At 44.3% G+C, this 22095-nt stretch overlaps 1 long non-coding RNA gene across 2 annotated transcripts; it reads left to right on the plus strand.

The window, feature by feature from the left end:
* Positions 1-7633: 7633 nt before the first annotated feature.
* LOC129701055 (uncharacterized) lies at positions 7634-19323 on the plus strand. Of its 2 annotated transcripts, XR_008724144.1 has the most exons (4): positions 7634-9445; positions 10197-10258; positions 17403-17609; positions 18648-19323. It is a non-coding gene; the product is annotated as an uncharacterized LOC129701055 (long non-coding RNA). The 2 variants fall into 2 exon arrangements; XR_008724145.1 differs by lacking the exon at positions 18648-19323 and having other exon boundaries at positions 17403-18199.
* Positions 19324-22095: the final 2772 nt, after the last annotated feature.

Here is a 22095-nt window from a genome sequence, read left to right on the forward strand (position 1 = left end):
TTAAAAAAAAAAGATCTATGAGAGCATACATCCTGTGGAAACTGCAGGACAAGGACTCGATGGATCCTGTGGCATGGCTCCCTGAGCAGACTGCCCAGCTAGTCTAGCGAAATGCCTCTTTGTCAAAACTCACAAATAAGACCTAGCTTGGTTTGGGGTGAGAGGAGCACTCCCAGTCAAATTCTTTGTGCACTGTTGGAATCTTACTACCAATGCACGCTGCCCTCGGGGCGGCTGCTATGGAGAGGTGACGGTTGCCCGCTTCTTTGCAGAGTGGATTTGCGAAGAGAGTCTGGAGAATGATGAAGAAGTCCTTGTCATGGTTTACCCCAAACAGTTCCGTAACAAGGGACTCTCGGATTTGCGTCTGTTCCAGGGTTCCATTCAGAGACTGTCATAAAGTGCTGCTGGAAAATCATCACCTGGTGAAAGCCGCTCTTTAGTCTGCCCGAAACTAGTTGAACTCCCAGCAGAGCGAGATGGCCATCAGGATATGTTGCCGACTGGTACATGCTAAGCTGCAGGAGTACGTGCTGAGGGACTCGCTGAAGTTTGGTTCAGCAAACGCACCAGACCACTGGGAGGACCACAGTCTAGGGTCCTTCCGTGGCAGGACATTGGAGGGGGGGAGGGGGCAATGTCTGATGGAGACAGCCCTCAAACAAGGGAAGAGATATCAACCCAGGTAAGTGATATAAGGATAGTTTGTGAAGACTACCAAACATAACACTAATGAATGTATAAACAGAGTGTCAGAAGAATTTTTGCCCTGTTCCTTATTTATATATATTTTTTATTATTCTGAATAAAGTTTAGTTTTGGAAAAAAAAACTATTGTTCATGCCAGGATCCAGATCTGATCAGCCTTCGGGGTGCTGACAGCCCTGCCAGCAGTCTGTCTGATTTTTCGTCTTTTCTTTTTAATTTTTAAAAGTCTGTGTAAATGTTCTGTTTGTTTTATGTGGGGGGAGGGTGGAACTTTTTTTCAGTTTCTTACCTTGCCAGAGATGCGATTGTTTTCCGGGTCGCATCTCCGGTTCCGAGTCGCATCTCCGGCCGATCTGCAGCCTACCATCGATGGAGCTGGAGGCCTCCTCAGACTGATTTTGGGCCCCACCAGCGGGGCGTGGACTTAACATCAAAGCTGATCCTTTGCCTGGGATCACTCCAACCGCAGCCTGCGGACTTTACATCGGGAGCTCGCAGTCACAGGAGAGGCTAGTCAGGAGTTCCAACGATGCAGAGGTTCGACCAGCCGCGACGTGGGGTCCGATCGCCAGCGCGGAGGAGCTGACATCCCCCTGATACAGGAGCTGATCGCCCAGATGCAAAGGGCCTGACTGTCGGTTATGGGAGTCAAGATCGTCCTGTCAATTACAGGGCTCAAGGCCCCCGACCGCGGAGAGTATAGAAGGGAAGCGATTTGAACTTTTTTTCACCTTCCATCACAGTGAGGAATGTGGAGGAGTTACTGTGGTGGATGCTTATGGTAAAATGTATTTTGTGTGTTCTGTTGCTTTTTATTGTATGACTGACTTGGCAAATTAAATTCCTCGTATGTTACAAAACATACTTGTCTAATAAAGTATTATTGTGATTATTGGGATTACATTCTTTTTTAGAGATCCTGTTGAATGATTAAATAATTTAACATCCAAAAATTGCATGTTGTAACACCCAGGCCTCAACTGCAAACATATGGGTTATGGAAATACTGAATGATTTTTGTTTTTGTTACAATGTAGGAGTTTCAAGTAGTTAGCATCAGTTTTGTTTAATATTGTCACATGTACCAAGGTACAGTGAAAGACCTTTTGTGTTGGAAAGAACGGCAGATGCTGGTTTAAATCGAAGGGAGACACAAAATGCTGGAGTAACTCAGCGGGTCAGGCAGCATCTCTGGAGAGAAGGAATGGTGCCTGACCCGCTGAGTTACTCCAGCATTTTGTGAAAAACAGTTTGTTGCTTGCTATACAGTCAGCGAAAAGACTATACATGATGACAATCAAATTGTCCACTGTGTACAGATACAGGATAAGGGGTATAACATTTAGTGCAATTAAAGATTGTTCAAAGGATACCAATGAGGTTTAGGGGAGGTCAGGACCACTCTCTCTAGTTGGTGGTCCTGAATTCCAATCTAGTGATTGCCAGAAGTGTTTATTATTCTTTGACACTCTCAGCCAAGAATCGCCTGAGCACTTTATTATACAGACAGGGCTGTTGTAGATTAATTTTTAAACTCTAGATGGAGCCAGAAGCTTGGCAACAGGGGCAAACAGCTTATTTGGTCAAAACATAGTGAACTGGAGCTGAACTCCCCATTCCCTGTCCCTCACCCCCAGCATTAATAATACAGCAATGTGGTCCTAATTCCACACAGCTGACGCACGCACAACTGTTAGGCCACAAATTAAGCATCCATTGGCTTGATCCACAGTACTTGCAACGTGTCAGGCATGCCAGTATGTTGACTGGGTCTTGCCACATGCAAAGATGGGCTGCTTCTTGTCTATTCAATAGTGGGCCAACACTGAATAGGCCTGCAAAGTAATTCCTTCCTCAGACGTTGCAGCATTTTCATATCAGCTCTACCTAAGACCGCAAAACAATTGCAGAGTTGTGGATGTAGCCCAGTCCCTCACACAGACCAGACTCCCCACCATTGTGTACACTTCACCATGCCTTGGACAAGCAGCCAATATAATAATCAAAGACTTGCACACCCCCCTCATTCTCCTCATTCCCGCGTGGCAGAAGATACAAAAGCTTAAAAATGTCTCAGGAACAGATTCTTACTCTCCCTTATCAGGCTTTTGAATGCTCCTACCATAATCTAGTGCAATATCTGATTCACCTCTACCTCATTTTGGCCAATGGCTTTTTCTATGGATCTGATGAGCTGCAATGCTGATTACACTACATCTTCCCCTTTGCCCTACCTATTGTGCTTGAGTTTGACTTGATTGTATTATGTATAATATTACCTGATCTAATTCCACACCATGCAAAACAAAGCTTTTCACTGTATCTTGGTACACGTGACAATAATAAATCTAACCCTAAAGGATGAAATTGATACAGGAAAATCCATAGTCTCTTGTTTTGCTGCATTCCTTTTTATTACCTTCTGGCTAAGTCATTGCGGTGGAATAGGGAGGAATATTTAACTCCTAACAACGGGTGGTTTTCTCAAAGGTTTGGGGAGGGTTAAATGGGTTAGGAAATGGATACAAACTTGCCACTTTTGATTTTAAAAGTGGATTGTATTCTACAATGGTAGGGGGACAAGAGGAGAGCCAGTAAGTCAGTTAATCACTGTGACTTAGTGTACTTTTACATAATGTTTTAATTTAGAGATACAGCATGGAAACAAGCCCTTCGACCCACCGAGCCCACGCTGACCAACAATCGCCACTTTCATCCAATGCACATTAGGGACAATTCTACAGAGGTCAATTAACCTATGAACTACCACGTCTTTGAGATGTGGGAGGAAACCGTAACGCACAGAGGAAACCAATGTGGTCACAGGGAGAATATGTAAACTCCGCATAGACAGTACCTGAGGTCAGATTTGAATCCGTGTCTGTCACAATGAGGCAGCAGCTCTGCCATGATTTGAAATCGAATTGCCAGTGGTCTGGTTTTCTTGTGTCCATGAAGCTTTGGTGAGGGTGGACAAGTTATGGATGGGAGTTGAACAGATATGTCAAATCTCACTGCAGGCTCAGATGGCACGGTGGCACAGCAGTAGAGCTGTTGCCTTACAGCGCCAGTGACCCTGGTTCAATCCTGACTACAGGTGCTGTCTGTAAGGAGTTTTCTCACATTCTCCCTGTGACCTCATGGGTTTTCTTTGGGTGTTCCGGTTTCCTCCCACACTTCAGACACACAGGTTGGTAGGTTAATTGGCTTCAGTAAAATTTAAATTGTACCTAGTGTGTGGGATAGGTTAGTGTATGGGATGATCGCTGGTCTGTGCGGTCTCGGTGGGCTGAAGGTTTTTTTTCCACGTTGTATCTCTAAAGTCTAAAGTTTCATAATTGTTACTTGAGTGGCATTGTGAAAGGTCTTCACAGGAGTTTAAATTTCAGGCCATGTTTTGAATGGGATAACACCAAATTGCTGTTTTTGATATTTATGAATCTGTTTATGCCTCTCAGCAGTTAGCTGGTCCAAACCAAGACTTGAAACTATTCTGATCATTAACAAAACCTTGTGGGTCCAAGAGGGTGTGTGGGCTGGGAGCACCTGAGGGCCAGGAAGAGCAGAAGGCTGCTGCAAATTACTTGCAACTGCACCCATGCACTTGCTGCCTGCGTTGAGGCACCTGGGCAGAGGTGCCTCACTCTTCCCATCTCCGAGATCACCATCACAGAGGATTTTTGAGTTTGAGTTCAGTTTATTGTCATGTGTACCGGGCAGTGAAAAGCTTATGTTGCTTGCTGACCAGTCTGTGATAAGACAGTACATGATTATAATCGAGTTGATGAATGGAATACCGTGAATAATGTTCAGTGCTCGATAAGGTTCAGTAAAGTCCTAACAAAGGTAGTCCGAGGGTCTCTCATGAGGTCGATAGTAGGTCAGGACCTCTCCCTAGTTGTTGGTAGCATGGTTCAGTTGCCTGATAACAGCTGGGAAGAAACTCCCTGAATCTGGAGGTGTGTGCTTTCACATTTCTATACCTCTTGCCTGATGGGAGAGGGGAGATGAGGGAGTGGCCAGGGTGCGACTCGTCACTGACTATGCTGGTGGCCTTGTTGAGGCAGCGTGAAGTGTAAATGGAGTCAATGGAAGGGAGGTTAGTTTGTGTGATGGTCTGGGCTGCATCCACAATTCTCTGCAATTTCTTGTTGTCTTGGAGCTGTTCCCAAACCATGCTGTGATGCTCCCCAATAAAATGCTTTCTCCGGGGCATCTGTAGAAGGGTGGGCCTTCCCTGCTCAGAGTGGGACCCTACCTCTCTGCAGAAACATACGGTGCAGCTGGGTCTTCTCCCCGTAACCCTTGACATTCTTATTAATCAAGAAACTGTCAATCACCGCTTTAAAAATACCCAATGACTTGGTCTTCACGGCCATCTATGGAGATGAATTCCACATATTCACCACCCTCTGACTAAAGAAATCCCTCCTCATCTCCTATCTAAAAGTATGTCCTTTTGTTCTGAAGCTGTACCCTCTGGTCCCAGATTCTCCCACCAGATGAAATGTCCTCTCCACGTCCAGTCTATCCAAGCCTTTCAAGGAGATGACAATACTACAGGAGAAAGGTCGGTGGGATGGATTGGGGTAAAAATGTTTGGCCATGATCCCCAAGATATCATAGGAGTGTGAGGAAGCTGGTCACTTCCTACCCACTATTACTATTTGCGATCACTGTATTGTTGATCTGCAACTGATTGATCGCTGATATAATTGACACCACAGAATGGCAAAGAAGTTGAAGAATTCCTCCATAAATGTAGTGAATGCATTGGTCCTTCAAATGCATCTAATATTGTACCAACATTGTTGTAAGTTCAAATGTCCATAAGTGATAGGAGCAGAATTAAGCCATTCGGCCCATCATCTACTCCACCGTTCAGTCATGGCTGGTCTATCCCTCTCAACCCCTGCCTTCTCCCCATAACTCTTGTCAGGGGCATTCTGCTTCAGAAATGCTGGTGCTGACTTTGCTGTAGCTCTTTCTGGGTGATACTATCGTGTGAGATACAGCGACTGAGGAGAGGGGGCTGCAGCTGCAAGGTGAGCTTTTCAATTGATTGTGCACACCTGCACATTGCTTAGGGCACTATCCAACTCAAATGGAAAGAAAGGACAGTGTGTAGAGGTGGGGGCAGGGAAGGGCAGGGTAGGGGGCAGGATGAAATGAAAGGAATATTTTCACCAGCAGAATGACAGTAGTACTTCACAGCAAGGTGAACAGAGGTCACTCCACAAGCAAAAACATTTCACGACTTGCCTGTGCTTCAGGGTCTCTGACTGCTTGACATTGTAAGTATCCAACGGTAATTAAACGTGTAAAATTAAGTAAGCCGCATCAAAAGTAGAATGGAATGCTGCTTTCAAATGCTGAAGCTGAATGTGAGAATATCTTTTGTTTTGACACAATCTTCCTTGAGAATGTTGAACAATGCTGTGAGCCTCACAGGTATCATAATACAGAAAATATCTCGACAATTAACCAATGTGTGAACAGAATTTGTTTTTGTGAACATGGCGATAAAGATAACTGTTGTTTTTCAATGTGATGCATCCTCTGCCCTTCATTGTCATAACTGCGCTGTGCCTTTTTGACATGGAGGCGTAACTTTTTCTTTGGGATACCTGTGTTTCTCTTAATTTAGATACCTGTACAGCAAGTTATTGAGATGCCTTTTCTTGTCCTTTATCGGGGCAGATGCACTTCCTTATGTTACGGCTGTGCTTCCATTTCTGATGTTGGACGTCCTGCCCTTGCATTTCCTGCTGTGGCTGACTAGACCTATCCTTGACAGGCAGGCTCTCCCGCAGCTTCCACAGGTGAAGTTGGCTCTGGCCGTTGGATTGTGGAGTCGGTTGCTGTTGCCATTGACTATTTTATGGCGTGGGTGCCTGGCCTGCAGGGTCTTGAACCGTATGCTGGCATGGTGCTTCATACCCACCTGGAGCTCCTTCCTCCACCTCCTTCGGTCCACAGCAGTCACTTCCTAGTTGTCTGTTGCAATGTTAAAATCAGTCGTATCTCTTTGACCCACCGGTGCATGGACACGCCCTGGTGTCTATCAACCAGGTCCCAGTTAGGGGTCAAATATCTCCCCACTGCCTTGCGGGGAAGGCTCAGGAGAGGCAAAGGCACTGGAGCTGGAGTCCCTGAAGATGGTCGGCTGATCCCTTGTGCATTCAACATCGGCAATTCCTGCAACCAAGTAGGCCCCAGACATAGCATAGCAGCCATGCTGTTCCTCTGCAATCAGTCTATTCTGTCAAGAGAGGAACGCAGATGATGGACAAGTCTGTGTTCCCAATGATCTGCCCAGGCTTGTGGCCAAACCAAATGGAGAGGACACTTCATCCTTGCTGACCACAGCGATGGGAATAAAATCATGGCAGGTAGCATTTACATTCAGATACGTGGGATTCTCTCTATTGGGACCCCTGCCTGCACTTCATTCAGATACCTCAGATTCCATAGATTGAATTATGGGCCTGTCCCACTTACGCGACTTTTTAGGCGATTACAGGAGACTATGAGGTCGCCACATGTTCGCCGAAAGTTGCCGGGGTGTCGCCTGCATGGCGGTGAGTAGTTCCCGCATTCCAGTCGCGGCTTCATTTAACATGTTGAAAAATTAGCCGCGACCAGAATTTTGACGCCATGGAGAGCAGCGAGTAACACAGGTGCGGTGGTAGTGGGTCGCCAGGAGGTCATAGGTTCTCGTAGGTTGTCGCCGGTTGTCGCCAATGCTGACCGGTGAATTTCATTGGCTCATTGGGAAAACAAAACATACACAGTAGTTTTTAGAAACAAAGACAACCGACTGGTAATGTTAATGTCCGCCGAGCTTCACAGTGGAGTGGACATTAACCTCTGGCTTCTTAAAAGTTGTCTCCACTCCTCCATTCTCCCCACCCCGTCTACTCCTTCTCTCCCCTCTCCCCACCTCTCCCCTCTTTTAAAGGACTTAAGTGACCCTTCCCGTACCCTGTGCTTTCACCGTCTTAATTACAGCGCCATCCTTCCTGTTCATCGTGGTGTGAGTCTGTATCACATTGGCTGTGCACCGTGTGAATTTCACTCAGACAGCGCTCCCCCCGCTTGCCCTGTCCCCCGCCTGCATAACTGGCTGGTGAAGGAAGGGATGTGTGTACGTGTGTTCCACGCTTGACAGTCGCCGGCAGTCGCCTGAAAAATCACCTAAGTGGGACAGGCCCATTACTTATTGTTTAGTTTATTGCCGCGTGCACCAAGGACAGTGAAAAGCTTTTGTTGCGCGCTGACCAGTCAGCGAAAAGACCATGTAAGATTACCATCGAGCCATCCACAGTGTACAAGTAGTAGAGGTTGAAAAGAGTGAGGCGACTGTAATGCGTAATTGCAGATTCACTTCTGTGACCAGCACACAGAGTCGCCTGGTTTGGGAAGTTTCCTCTATTCAGATACCAATGTTGCCCTTTGTTGGAACACTATTTTTGCCCTATATCGGGATACATGTGATTTGTGCCCTATATCGGGATACAGTGCATCTGTAGAAATTTGTAACAGCTATGAAAGCATTGAAAAGGCACTTGGGCAGGTACATGGATAGGAAAGGTTTAGAGGAATATGGGCTAAAGGTGGAACTTGCTTAGATGGGGCATCTTCGGCAGCATGGACGAGTTGGGCTGATGGGCCTGTTTCCATGCCGCATGACGCTATGACGAGGGATTGAGCTAGAGGGAGCTAGAGAGAGAGAGGTGGGGCAGGCCAGAATGTTAATTCTTGGAGCACTCGAGGTTGAGGGGTGATCTTATAGATGTGTATAAAATAATCAGTGGAATAGATGCGATGAATACACAGAGTCATTTTCCCAAGGTAGGGAAATCAAAAACACGAGGACTTAGGTTTAAGGTGAGAGGGGCAAGATTTAACAGTAAATAAAAGACACCTGGACAGGTACATGGTTAGGAAAGGGTTAGAGGGATATGGGCCAAACACAGTCACACATGATTAGCTTCGATGGGGCATCTTGGCCGATATGGACGAATTGCACCAAAGGGCCTGTTTCCATGATGTATGACCTTATCTGTTTATCAGGACAACTATGCTGCTTGTCATTGGAATAATTATGTTTCTCTGTATTAGGATAAGTTGGATACCTTTGCAAGCCTTTGATATATCTGGGAGAGTTATATGGCCTTGTCCCATTCACTCCCAACTCCTGTCCAAACTCTGTCCAACTCCCTTCCTCCTCACTCCCATTGAGCCCTGCCCTACTTCGATCTCTGCTCGCCTTCCCCTCGCATTTAATCTCTATTTCCTCTTGTTTATGCTTCAATGCTTCCACTTGCTCTTACTGAGCTGCTCACATTGTTCCTTAACCTATTATTTCTCATCTCTAATAGGAATCGGGTAAAGTGAAGAACAATTTTTGTAGCTTTTCTATTAGGCTGTTTTTTCCCCCAATGATGACTAGCCGTTGCTACAGTTGTTTGATGAGATGAATACCAAATGGACATACTGTAACTAATTGTTCTCTTGGTAGAGTTTACAAGTATTCAAATTCAAAGGAGGAGAAAATACGACTGACGTGCATGAATTTGAGTTATGGAAGTACAAGTGACAGTGTACGCCTGATGTGCAAAGAGGCTTTGGTCCTGGTAACCCAGGGGAAATAATCACCTCCAGCTTTTCCTGAGCCAGAATATATGGGAATCTGACCCAGTCATGCCTGCTGTGAAGAATGCTTTACATAAAGGTAAAAAAACACTCATTGCTCCCTGGTGACGAGAAAGGTTAACATCACTCATTAGATGTTTGTATTTGAATTGTCCCAAGATACATTTTACTGGGTAATAAATCAACATTTTATGTTTATTAATCTGCAAGCTGTGTGTTCTTCCATTTCAATAATAGAAAAATGAACCAAGATTCTACATGCCACATACTAATGATCTGTTTGATTGTCATGTGGAGAGATTGCTCATTACACATCTGTGCAAATGAGCCGCTTCAAATATTTCCATACTAGTACTTCCTGCCAGAATGATGCAGCATTTGAAATGATAAAATTTAAAAAATTGTTTCATTGACAGAAAATACACTTGAATGGTGAACAATTGAAATGGATGGACAAGGACATTTGTGCGAAGAAATAAATACTGTTATGGAAGATTCATGATCTGGAAGGATGAGATCAAATGGATTAAAGATGTAATCTTAGTTTATCTCATGATGATATGCAAATGGTGTAGCTATTAGGCTTCAAAAATTATAGCACATCATTTGAATAATTATGATTATGCTTTACTTATCATGAAGAGAATGTCAAACAAATGTCTCGGCTCGATGGCACTTCACTTGTGGAGACTCTGGGATCAGAGCACAGTTGGGGTAAATTAATATTACTACAAGATATAAAGGGCATTGACAGAGCAGAAATGGAGACTATATTGTTAGTATGAGGAAGGGTCTCGACCCAAAACATCACCTATTCCTTTTCTCCAAAGATGCTGCATGACCCGTTGTGTTACTCCAGGATTTTACGCCTGTCTTCGGTTCCTTCCGGCAGGTAAATTACCCGTGTTCGATCCTGACCTCAGGTGCTGACTGTGTGGCGTTTGTATGTTCTTCCTGTTTCCTTCTGCTTCTCCGATTTCCTCCCACAGTAAGCCACGGATGTGAATTGTGGATGCTGTGAAGTTGGCTGACAGTAGGAGCTCCACCACAAGTTGGTTTTGAGAGGGGTGCCCAGTAATTTGCCTCACAGTGCCAGAGACCTGACCTCAGATGCTCTTTGTGTGGAGTTTGTACTTTCTCCCTGGGACCGTGGGGGTTTCCTTCGGATGTCCTGGTTTCCTCCCACATCCCAAAGATGTGTGGGTGTAGAGGTTAACTGGTCCCTAGTGTATAGGGAATGGATGTGAAAGTGGGTAACATAGAACTAGTGTGAATGGGTGATTGATGGTCAGCGTGGAATCAGTGAGCTGAGAGCGTGTTTCAATGCTGTATCTCTAAACTAAATTATCTCAAAAAATCTCCCAGTAAAGATCCACAGCTCCTTGTTGTAAGAACTGCCTCTCTTCCAATGTCTGCTGGTGTCAACAATCCCCTGGTGCTCAGCTGCTGTGTTGTTACCTCAGCCAATTATACAGAGGAACTTCTACGACATTAAACAAAGAGGATAAAGCACCATTTTTGATAAACTTTATTTAACATGTAATTTTGGTTGGAGATAACATTTTGTTCTTTGAAACATGAAAAACACTATTTTACTGTTTGAAATGTTTGAGGGAATTGCAATTTACTTGCATAAAATTTGTTTTTTCATATGCCCAAATTATCCATTAAACTGTCATTATGCCATCGGATGCTACTTAACAATTTGTAAGAGTTTAGGACTATTTTGACATGGGACTAGTTATGTCAAAGACCAGTGTGCATGGCTTTAAAGCGAGAGGGTTAAAGTTTAAAGGAGATGTGGAGGCAAGTATTTCATGCAGAGGATGGTGGATGCCTGGAACCATCTGCCTGGGGTGGTGTTGGTTATGAGAGGCGTTTAAGAGGCTATTAGATAGGCAAGGGATTTGCAGGGAATAGAGGGATATGGATCACATGCAGGCATCTGAGATTAGTTCATCTTGACATCATGTTCGGCACAGATTTTGTGGGCTGAAGGACCTATTCGTATGCTATTATGTTCTATAGAAACAAAGAACTGCAGATGCTGATTTATACCAAAGATTGACACAACGTGCTGGAGTAACTCAGTGGTTCAGGCAGCAGGGAGAACAAGGATGGGTGAAGATGGGTCCCAACCCATAACAGCACTTTATGACTATCTATCCTGTTCTATGGTTTATATTCTAAATCACAGTGAGATAGTGTCCTAGAAGATGTTTGCAAACTGCTCAGGTACACAAAGAATCACTATCAGCGATATTGGGACTTTTATGGTAAACTGTGCATTTCATTCCCAAAGTTGCTTTGTGCTTCATGGTGTGAGTACTGTGCTGAGGCACAATCTGAGCATTTCATTCATTTACATTGAAAATGAATTTTATCGTTTGAATTATGGACCTCAATTCCCTCTAGACATGTTTTAGATTAAATATCATGATTCTGGGGAATGCATCAAGTTAGATTTCATTCCCAGTTATATATTAATTTATTCATCTATATGACCCAAGCCCCTTGATTAGATAAGAGCCTATAAACTGTTTCTGGGTGTCCATCTTTCACAAATAAATGATCCAAACGCCCTGGTTTCATATAGACGCGCATATTTGAAGCTGGACCTTTGGCCCCTCAAACCTGCTCTATTTATTAAGTATTGTGGCTGATTTGATTGTAACTCAATCTTGTATTCCCATTTCCCCCCAGTAAACTATCACCCCCTTTGCTCTTCAAGAACGTAACCCCTCATCCTCAAAATTATTTAGAAATAACATAAAAATAAAAATAGTTGGTCAGGTAGTTGTTGGCGTTTCAGGTCTACGACTTTCCATCTGACCTTGAGGGCAGTAAACTCTCTACTGATGCTGCCTGACCTTTAGACAGACTTTAGAGGTGCAGCACGGAAACAGGCCCATTGGCCCACCGAATCCACGCCGACCAGCAATCCCCATACACTAGCACTATCCTACATACTAGGGATCATTTACAATTTTTACCGAAGACCTACAAACCTGTACGTCTTTGGAGTGTGGGGAGGGGGAGGGGGAATCGGAGATCCCAAAGAAAACCCACATGGATCACAGGGAGAACAGTACAAACTCCATACAGACAGCACCCGTAGTCAGGATCGAACCTGGGTTTTTGGCACCGTAAGATAGCAACTCTACCGCTGCGCGACCGTGCCGCCACCTCTTGGAAATGTTCAAATTTAATATATTTTAATAAGCTTCCATTTTGTACATTCAAAGCAGAAATATACTGTCCTTCTTATATAAAAATCATACTGACAATATTGTCTGAAAAATCTTGGTGACACTTCCAGTCCATTCTCATAGCTACCACATGGGGGCAGGCTTTGCTCAAAGACTGCACTCTCTGCTCATCCATCCACTTTACTGCATTATTTAAAGATCATTTTCATTGTATTGATTTATACAAGCAAGTTTTAACCTTAGAGGCTAGAGCACATGATGAAATATTTGCCACAGATTCTTGACTTCACTTTACTTTACTGTACAACCAACCATTTGCAATTAATATTCTGCTGAAATAAACTTTGAAACCTTTGGTGCTGGAGAGGGGATGGTTCCTAAATATTGTAAGGTTGATCAGGTAAATTCATAAAAGCTACTGAAATGTGAAAAGGTGGAAGTTTTCATGCAGATTTACAGGCTGTGGTGAGACTATAAATGAAGTACTGCATGAGATTTTGGTCTCCTTATTTAAGGAAGAATATGCTTGCACTTGAGGAAATGTAGACTAGGTTCAATCCTCTGTCTGTATGGAATTCGTACATTTGCCCTGTGACCACGTGGGTTTTCTCTGGGTGCACCAGTTTCCTCCCACACTATAAAGACGTGCAGGTTTGTAGGTTAAAAGCCTTTGGTAAAAATTGTAAATTATCCCTAGTGTGTAGGATAGTGCTAATGTATGGGGTGATCGCTGGTCGATGCGGGCTCGGCGGGTGGGAGGGCCTGTTTCCAAGCTGTATAAGTCTGATGGCTGATTTCTGGGATGAAGAAGTTGACATATGGGCAGAGGAACAAAGGAGGGGTAGTTGCTCATTGGAGTTTAGAAGAACGAGTGGTGATCTCATTGAAATGTATGACGTTCTCAGTGGGTCTGGTGGAATGGCTGTTGAGGGATGATTGACATATTGGGGGTGTGGATATGCATGTTTCCTATATGGGTGGTTCCCAGAATTAAAGGGAATAGTTTCAGGGTAAGGGATCGTCCATACAGTGCATTCAGAAAGTATTCAGGCCCCTTCACTTTTTCCACATTTTGTTAAACCCGGACTGAAACCCGATCGAACATCTCTGGGTGGAGCTGTAAATTGCTGTGCATCGACGCTCCCCATCCAACCTGACAGAGCTTGAGAGGATCTGCAGAGAAGAATGGGAGAAATTACCCAAATACAAGTGTGCCAAGCTTATAGCGTCATATCCAGGAAGACTTGAGGCTGTAATCGCTGCCAAAGGTCCTCAACAAAATACTGAGTAAAGGATCTGAATACTTATGTAAATGTGATATTTCAGTTATTTCTTTTTAATTACTTTGCAAAAGTTTCTAAACACCTGTTTTGCTCTTTTATTATGGGATATTGTGTGTAGATTTATGATTAAAAAATGAATTTAATCCATTTTAGATTCGGGCTGTAACGTAACAAAATGTGGAAAAAGTGAAGGGGTCTGAATACTTTCTGAATGCACTGTATAAGACAGCCAGGAGGAGGAATTTCATCTCTAAGAGAGCCATGACTGTTGGGTGATATACACCTCTATAAGATCTTATACACCTTATATACATCTTATACACCTCACACCCTCTAGTCCTGGCAACATCCTCTTAAATCTTTTCTGAACCCTTTCAAGGTTGACTATCTTTCCTATAACGTGGTGCCCAGAACTGAACACAATGTTCTAAATGCGGTCTCACCAATGTCTTATACAACTGCAACATGATCTCCCAACTCCTATACTCTGATGAAGGCCAAAGTGCCAAAAGCCTTCTTAACCACCTTATCTACCTGCGACTCTAACTTCAAGGAACCAAGCACCTGTACTCCTAGATCCTTTTTTAGTTTAGTCCTTAGCTCCCGAAACTCCTCCAGGGATGCATTTGATCCCTGGTGGATGCAGATCAATGGTGGATGCAATCTCGCTGGCCCTCCACTCCGCTCTGGACCACTTGGACAACAAAAAACTCATATGTCAGGCTGTTATTCATTGATTACAGCTTGGCATTTAATACAATCATCCCCTCCTAGCTGGATACCAAACTCTCAGAACTGGGTCTCTGCGCGTCCCTCTGCAATTGGATCCTCGACTTCCTGTCTGTTCGTATTGGTGGAAATGTGTCAGACTCGATAACAATCAGCACGGGAGTACCTCAAGGCTGTGTGCTCATCCCCCTGCTGTACTCACTCTATACTCATGACTGCATAGCCGGTCATAGTGTGAACTCCATCATCAAGTTTGCTGACGACACCACTGTTGTGGGACGTATCACTGATGGGGATGAGTCAGAGTATAGAAGAGAGATCGAGCGACTGTCCATATGGTGCCAGCACAATAACCTGGCCCTCAACACCAGCAAAACCAAGGAACTGATTGTGGACTTTGGAAGGAGTAGGATGGGGACCCACAGTCCCGTTTATATCAGTGGGTCGATGGTTGAAAGGATCAAGAGCTTCAAATTCCTGGGCGTGCATATCTCTGAAGATCTTTCCTGGTCCAAGAACACTGATGCAATTATTAAGAAAGCATATTAGTGCCTCTACTTCTTGAGAAGATTACGGGGAGTCGGTTTGTCAAGGAGGACTCTCTCTAACTTCTACAGGTGCACAGTAGAGAGCATGCTGACAAGTTGCATCGTGGCTTGGTTCGGCAACTTGAGTGCCCTGGAGAGGAAAAGACTACAAAAAGTAGCAAACACTGCCCAGTCCATCATCGGCTCTGACATCCCTTCCATCGAGGGGATCTATCGCAGTCGCTGCCTCAAAAAGGCTGGCAGTATCATCAAGGACCCCACACCATCCTGGCCACACACTTATCTCCCTGCTACCTTCAGGTAGAAGGTACAGGAGCCTGAAGACTGCAACGACCAGGTTCAGGAATAGCTACTTCCCCACAGCCATCAGGCTATTAAACTTGGCTCGGACAAAACTCTGAACATTAATAGCCCATTATCTGTTATTTTCACTTGATCAGTTTATTTATTCATGTGTGTATATATTTATACAATGGTATATGGGCACACTGATCTGTTTTGTAGTCAATGCCTACTATGTTCTGTTGTGCTGAAGCAAAGCAAGTATTTGATTGTCCTATCAGGGACACATGACAATAAACTCCCTTGACTCTCTTGACTTGACTCTTGATCCCAGCTGCCTATAGCTGTCCCATGCATCCTTCTTGTTTTTGACTAACGTCTCAATTTCCCTCGTCAGTCAAGCTTCCTTACGTTTGCCTGCTTTGCCCTTCACTCTAACAGGGATGTACACTTCATCCTGAGCTTTCTTTAGTGCACTTTTAAAAACATCCCACTTGGCCGCTGTTCCTTTCCCATCTAATAACCTGCTTCAGTCAACGAGCGAGATCTTCTATCAAGTTGGTCTTGCCCCATTTGAGCATTTTAACATGTGGACCCTCTCCGTCCCTATCCATAACTATCTTAAACCTAATTGAACTGTGGTCACTGGTTCCAAAAGGCTCCTCCACACACACTTCATTAACTTGCTCTTCCCAATTTCCCAATACCAGATCCAGCGTTGCCCTCTCACGTGTGGGGGCCTCCACATACTGCTTAAGAAAACTCTCCTGAACACTTTTGAGGAATTACACCCCATCTAAACCCTTCACGCTATGATTTTCCCAGTCAATATTAGGAAAGTTAAAATCCCCTACTACAAAACCTTATTTGACCTGCAGCTCCAAGTCTGCAATCTCCAGGCACATTTGTTCTTCTAATTCCCGTTGACTATTCGGGGGTCCGTAGTACACACCCAACAAGTTGATCATCCCTTTCCTGGTCCTTAGCTCCACCCATATAGTCTCACTAGACGAACTGTCCGTAATGTCACCTATGAGCACAGCCGTGACATCCTCCTTAACGAACAATGTGGGGTCAGGGAAAGAGCGTTCACATCGTGGCCCTGTTTCCACCACCTTTCCACCACCACGCACAAGAAGCACAAGAAGCGACAAGACAGACACCATTGTGCTGATGCCGAGAGGTGTGTTTAGCTCTGGCTGAACAACTTCTAATCTTGTATGTGGACTCAATAAGAAGACCAACAATGCAACCCCCCTCCTCTTTTTCCTTCACCCCTGTCTCTCCTGAAGCTCCTGTACCCCGGAACATTGAGCTGCCAGTCTTGCCCCTCCTTTAACCAGGTTTCAGTCATGTCTACAACGTCCCAGTCGCTCGTACCTATCCATGTCTTAAGCTCATCTGCCTTGCCTGTCAGGCCCCTTGCATTAAAATATCTGCTGTTTCAAACCAATCCTCCTTCCTCGCTCTCCGCCTTTCACCTGCCTATTCTGCCCACTAACCTTTCCCACACCACCCTCCATACCAACTTCTAGCCTCTCACGTGCCTCTGTCCTGCATGAGATCCCACCCCTCTCCCAATCTAGTTTAAACCCTCCTGTGTAGCATTAGCAAACCTTCCCGCTAGGATGTTGGTCCCCTTCCATGTTATGAACTTATCAACTTTGAAAATCATCTCATGAAACATTGCTCAGCCAGAACTCCATGATGAAGAAATGCTTGGATAGCACATGATGGGGGAAGGGAGGGGGAAAAGGGATTAAAGTTCTTATCAGGTGGATTGTTTAATAACAGTGGATAGAAAATATTGCCTTATAGTTTTTCCGGATGAGCTTCCACCCTATGGCAACAGCACAAAGTCACTGAGCTAATCAGCATGAACTCAGCCGTTTTTACCCAATGAGTCAATGGGCACTGATTATCAAATGCCCATGTACGCTAATACCATTTTATTTTCCCCACATTCCCATCAACTGCCTCTCCAGGTTCTATCGCTCACCTGCACATGTGGGAAGAACCCAGAGCACCCGGGGGAAATAAACATGGTCACGGGGAACAAGTAAACACCACACAGTGAGCACTGGAGGTCAAGATGAAGCACAGCTCTCAGTGGACGTGAGGCAGCAGCTCTACCGACTGTACAGCTGTGACATCCCAACCACAAGGAACAGAACTAAGTTGGGTGAAAGTAGGTGAGACCACACCTGGAGTATTGCGTACAGTTTTGGTCTCCTAATCTGAGGAAGGACATTCTTGCCATAGAGGGAGTACAGAGAAGGTTCACCAGACTGATTCCTGGGATGTCAGGACTTTCATATGAAGAAAGACTGGATGGACTCTGCTTGTACTCGCTAGAATTTAGAAGATTGAGGGGGGATCTTATAGAAACTTACAAAATTCTTAAGGGGTTGGACAGGCTAGATGCAGGAAGATTGTTCCCGATGTTGGGGAAGTCCAGAACAAGGGGTCACAGTTTAAGGATAAAGGGGAAATCTTTTAGGACTGAGATGAGAAAAACATTTTTTACACAGAGAGTGGTGAATCTCTGGAATTCTCTGCCACAGAATGTAGTTGAGGCCAGTTCATTGGCTATATTTAAGAGGGAGTTAGACGTGGCCCTTGTGGCTAAAGGGATCAGGGAGTACGGAGAGAAAGCAGGTAGAGGATACTGAGTTGGATGATCAGCCATGATCATATTGAATGGCGGTGCAGGCTCGAAGGGCCGAATGGCCTACTCCTGCACCTATTTTCTATGTTTCTATGAAAGATAATGGAATGCGTTGTGTGTGTGAGATATATATATATATATATATATATATATATAGAGAGAGAGAGAGAGAGAGAGGACAGTGAGAAGAGATAAGGGTGGAATCAGGATGAAAGAGCTAATTAAAATGGTGAAGATGCACAGTAACATTAGACATGAGGACTCCCATTCAGCGAGATAAACACCTCGATTCCATTTACCGGTCCCTTGATGCTTTCTCCCAACAAAACCCATTATATATTTGGAGCAGAGTTGTGCCGTTTGTGTCTGGGCTGGGGGTGAGGGCAGGGTTAACGCACAAAGGGATTTACCAATGAGGACAGGTATTTAGGGGTAGTTTTTGATAAAGTAAAAAGCAGAGGCCCTTGCTCTACTTCAGCTTGTTTAAATGTATTTCATAGCTGTTTTAATTTGGTCTAATAACGCTCTTCAGTTATTGCAAGGTCACTTTTCTCCTTCGCAGGCACTGTCAGGACGCTGCTGACTGTGGCTGTCAGGCTGAGATGTCAATTATTATTAAAAGTGGAAGAACTCATTAAAACTTTCAAGGACAACCCAGCTCCATGAAGGAGAGGGGAATGCAGACAAAACACAGTCCTTGCAACACAGCTGAAAGGTAAAGCTTTGCATCAAATAATAGTGAACAATTCCTCTAAGCACAGAGATGATTTTACGCCAAAAAGACATCATCCTAAATGGTACATCTTGCATGATTAACACTCTTCATCCTATACGTCTGGATGGGTTTCACATATATGAAGTAAGTAGAACTACTATGTGAGAGCTGTAGATTAAAATGTTACATTTTAGAGATACAGTGTGGAAAAAGGCCCTTCAGCCCATCAAATCCACACCGATCAGTCTACTAACACTAACACTATTCTACAAACTAGGGACAATTTACAATTTTACCAAATCCAATTAGCCTATAAACCTGTACGCCTTTGGAATGTGGGAGGAAACCAAAACACCTGGAGAAAACCCACGCGGTCACAGGGAGAACGTACAAACTCCGTACAGACAGCACCTGTCGTCAGGATTGAACCTGGGTCTCTGGAGCTATAAGGCAGCAACTCTAGTGCTGTGCCACAGTGCCGACCCAGAACAAAGATAGAACAAAGATAATCCTGACATAGGTGCAAGGAACTGCAGATGCTGGTTTACAAAAATAAGACACAAAGTGCTTGAGTAACCCAATGGATCAGGCAGCATCTCTGGAGAGTATGGATAGGTCAGGACCCTTCTTCAGGCTGATTGTGGTGGGGGAGGGGGGGGAGAGATATTGATGATGCAAATGGATGGACAAAAGCCTGAGATGAAAGTAAGAAGGTGTGAGTCAAAAGGATTAATGTTGCAAATTGTGAAGCTAGAGGAAAGAATGTATGTGGAAGTGGAGAAGAGAAGTGGGTGTGAGGTCAGAGTCTTCAAACTTAATATAAAGTCTCTTCTCCATTTATTCTCCATTCATTTGCATCAACTCCCCCCCCCCCCCCCCCCCAGGTTCTAATATTCACTAGCTATAGACACTGCACTTTATCATGGTCTTGCACGTTATGGAATCAGATGTGAAGTAGGATTAGTGTTGCCCAGTTTGTAATTTACCCTGGCACCTGTGGGATCAACAGGCTATTTTGTGCAAAAATCTCAACACATTAGCGAGTAGAACGACCACTGTTTAACGGCTCATTTCTACCACTAGTCTATACAATTCCAGCAAAGGGCTTCACTCCACTCCCCAAAATCATTAGCTCCTTTAACAACATCACAAATTGCCATGAGATATATACGCCAGCAGCTGATCTAGACTGCAGATGGTTTGACATGGTGACACAGGTGTTTGGGAATGTGCTGAAGGACTGGTGTCACCCAATGTGCCCACAGAACCCTTCCTCAACTTTTGTGATAGATCAACCCATTGAATTCATATTTCCAGAAAACATTTGAGGCCATTTGGCCCATTGAGTCTATGTCTGCGCCTATCCCTCCATCTGATTTCCCTGTACCCTGTGTTCTATCGGATGCCAATGAACTCGGCCCTAATTTCCCTGCCACGCTCCTGTACTCTGGGCACGTTAAGCAGCCAGTTAAGCCACCTGTTTGCCTTTGAGATGTGGGAGGAAACAACAGCAACCGGGGGAACCCCACCCATTGCAGGGAGAATGTCCACATTCGACAGGGAGAGGAATCTGAGATCAGCATTGAACCTGAGACACTGGAGCTGTGCAGTGGCTCTCTGCTGCACCGCTGTGCTGTCCCTTACTCACCAACAGGGAGTATCAGCAATCTGGAGTTTAACTTTGGATGGAGAATTCATATTGGTTAAGATGTACAATTAGGATGCTCAAATTGCCCAGGAGGTTGCTCAGTGAAATGTTATGAGGGAGATGTCTATTGTAATCTGGTCACCACTGATCTGTGCAATGGCCATAACTGTTTCCTGACCAATACCCTTTATTTATACATTGCACGATCCAGGGAGAGATAGCTGAATGGATAGAAAATTGGATTCATGAAAGGATGCAGAGGGTGATGGTGGAAAGATGTTTTTCTCACTGGAGGACTGTGACTTGTGGTGTGCCTCAGGTCTAACATTTAGACAGGTGCATACATAGGACAGGTTTAGAGGGATATGGGTGAAACGGAGGCAGACTAGTGTAGATGGGGCATATTTGTCAGCTTGGACAAGTTGGGCCAAAGGACCTGTTTTCATGCTATATGACTATGACTCTATTATGATCTCATTTATTATGTTGAATTATGCTTAGTTACCCAGCATCAACACTGCACGTTTTCCTTCAAGACTCCTGGATAGAGATGGTCTAACTACATGTTAACCACCACCACTCATGACTTGTATTTATATTAACATGGTTTTGTTCGGACATGTTTTGTTTTCCATGATTACAAATCAAAAGACTTGAATCATTTTTTAGTGTTCTCACAGAAAAATAAATCCTCATGAAGGATATATTTGTGATTGATGACAGATGCTGAAATGTTATGGTCCATTTACAAATTTGGTGCTGTCATTAGTCTTGGAAATGTTGCAATCCATTGAGAAGTCTGCATAACCTTCTAGCCTTTGATAACAACAGCATGGCACATACACAGAGAAATCACTTGTGGAAAGAAGGAACTGTAGATGCTGGTTTATTTTTTATAAAGGCACAAAGTGCTGGAGTAACTCAGCAGGTCAGGCAGCATCCCTGGTGAACATGGATAGTGGCGTTTTGGATCGGGATTCTACTTCAGATTGATTGCAGGATCCCAACCCAAGGATGCTGCCTGGTCTACTGAGTTATGCCAACACATTGTGCCTTTTTTTAGAGCAATCACTTGCCTGTTTCCCTGCTGCGTCTATACTGATGTTTTGGGTCGGGATGCAACAATCAGTACTAATGTAACTATTCGAACATTTGATTCATTAACAGCTGCAATTAGCATTACCTAAAAGAGAATAAAGACCCCTCTGCCCTCTATTGGAATAATATATTGAACACCAGATAACATTTTTTAAGTTTGTTATTAAATTTTATAACTTCATGAGGATCTGAAACATTGACCATGCCTTTTCCTTCACAAATGCTGCCTGTCCGGCTGAATTAATCCAGTACTTTGAGTTTTTACTCCAGATTCCAGCATCTTGTGCCTTCTCATGACTTCAAAGTTCATGCCACAGATCAGAGCATTTAATCCAATCTGGCAGTTTCAAGCACTATTGAGGAGGTGCTGCACAGATAGCATTGTTGTCTTTCACATGAAGTATCAAGTAGACATAAGAATTCCACGGCACCATTGAAGATGTTTCTCTTTGTCCTACCATTATTGCAACATCATCCAAAAGCCCCTCAATGTTTCACCTGGTGATGACAGTCGGTGCGGCGGGTGGGACCCTGTTTACATCTGCCACC

The sequence above is a fragment of the Leucoraja erinacea genome, chromosome 10 (genome assembly GCF_028641065.1).
Source record: "Leucoraja erinacea ecotype New England chromosome 10, Leri_hhj_1, whole genome shotgun sequence".
NCBI lineage: Eukaryota > Metazoa > Chordata > Chondrichthyes > Rajiformes > Rajidae > Leucoraja > Leucoraja erinaceus.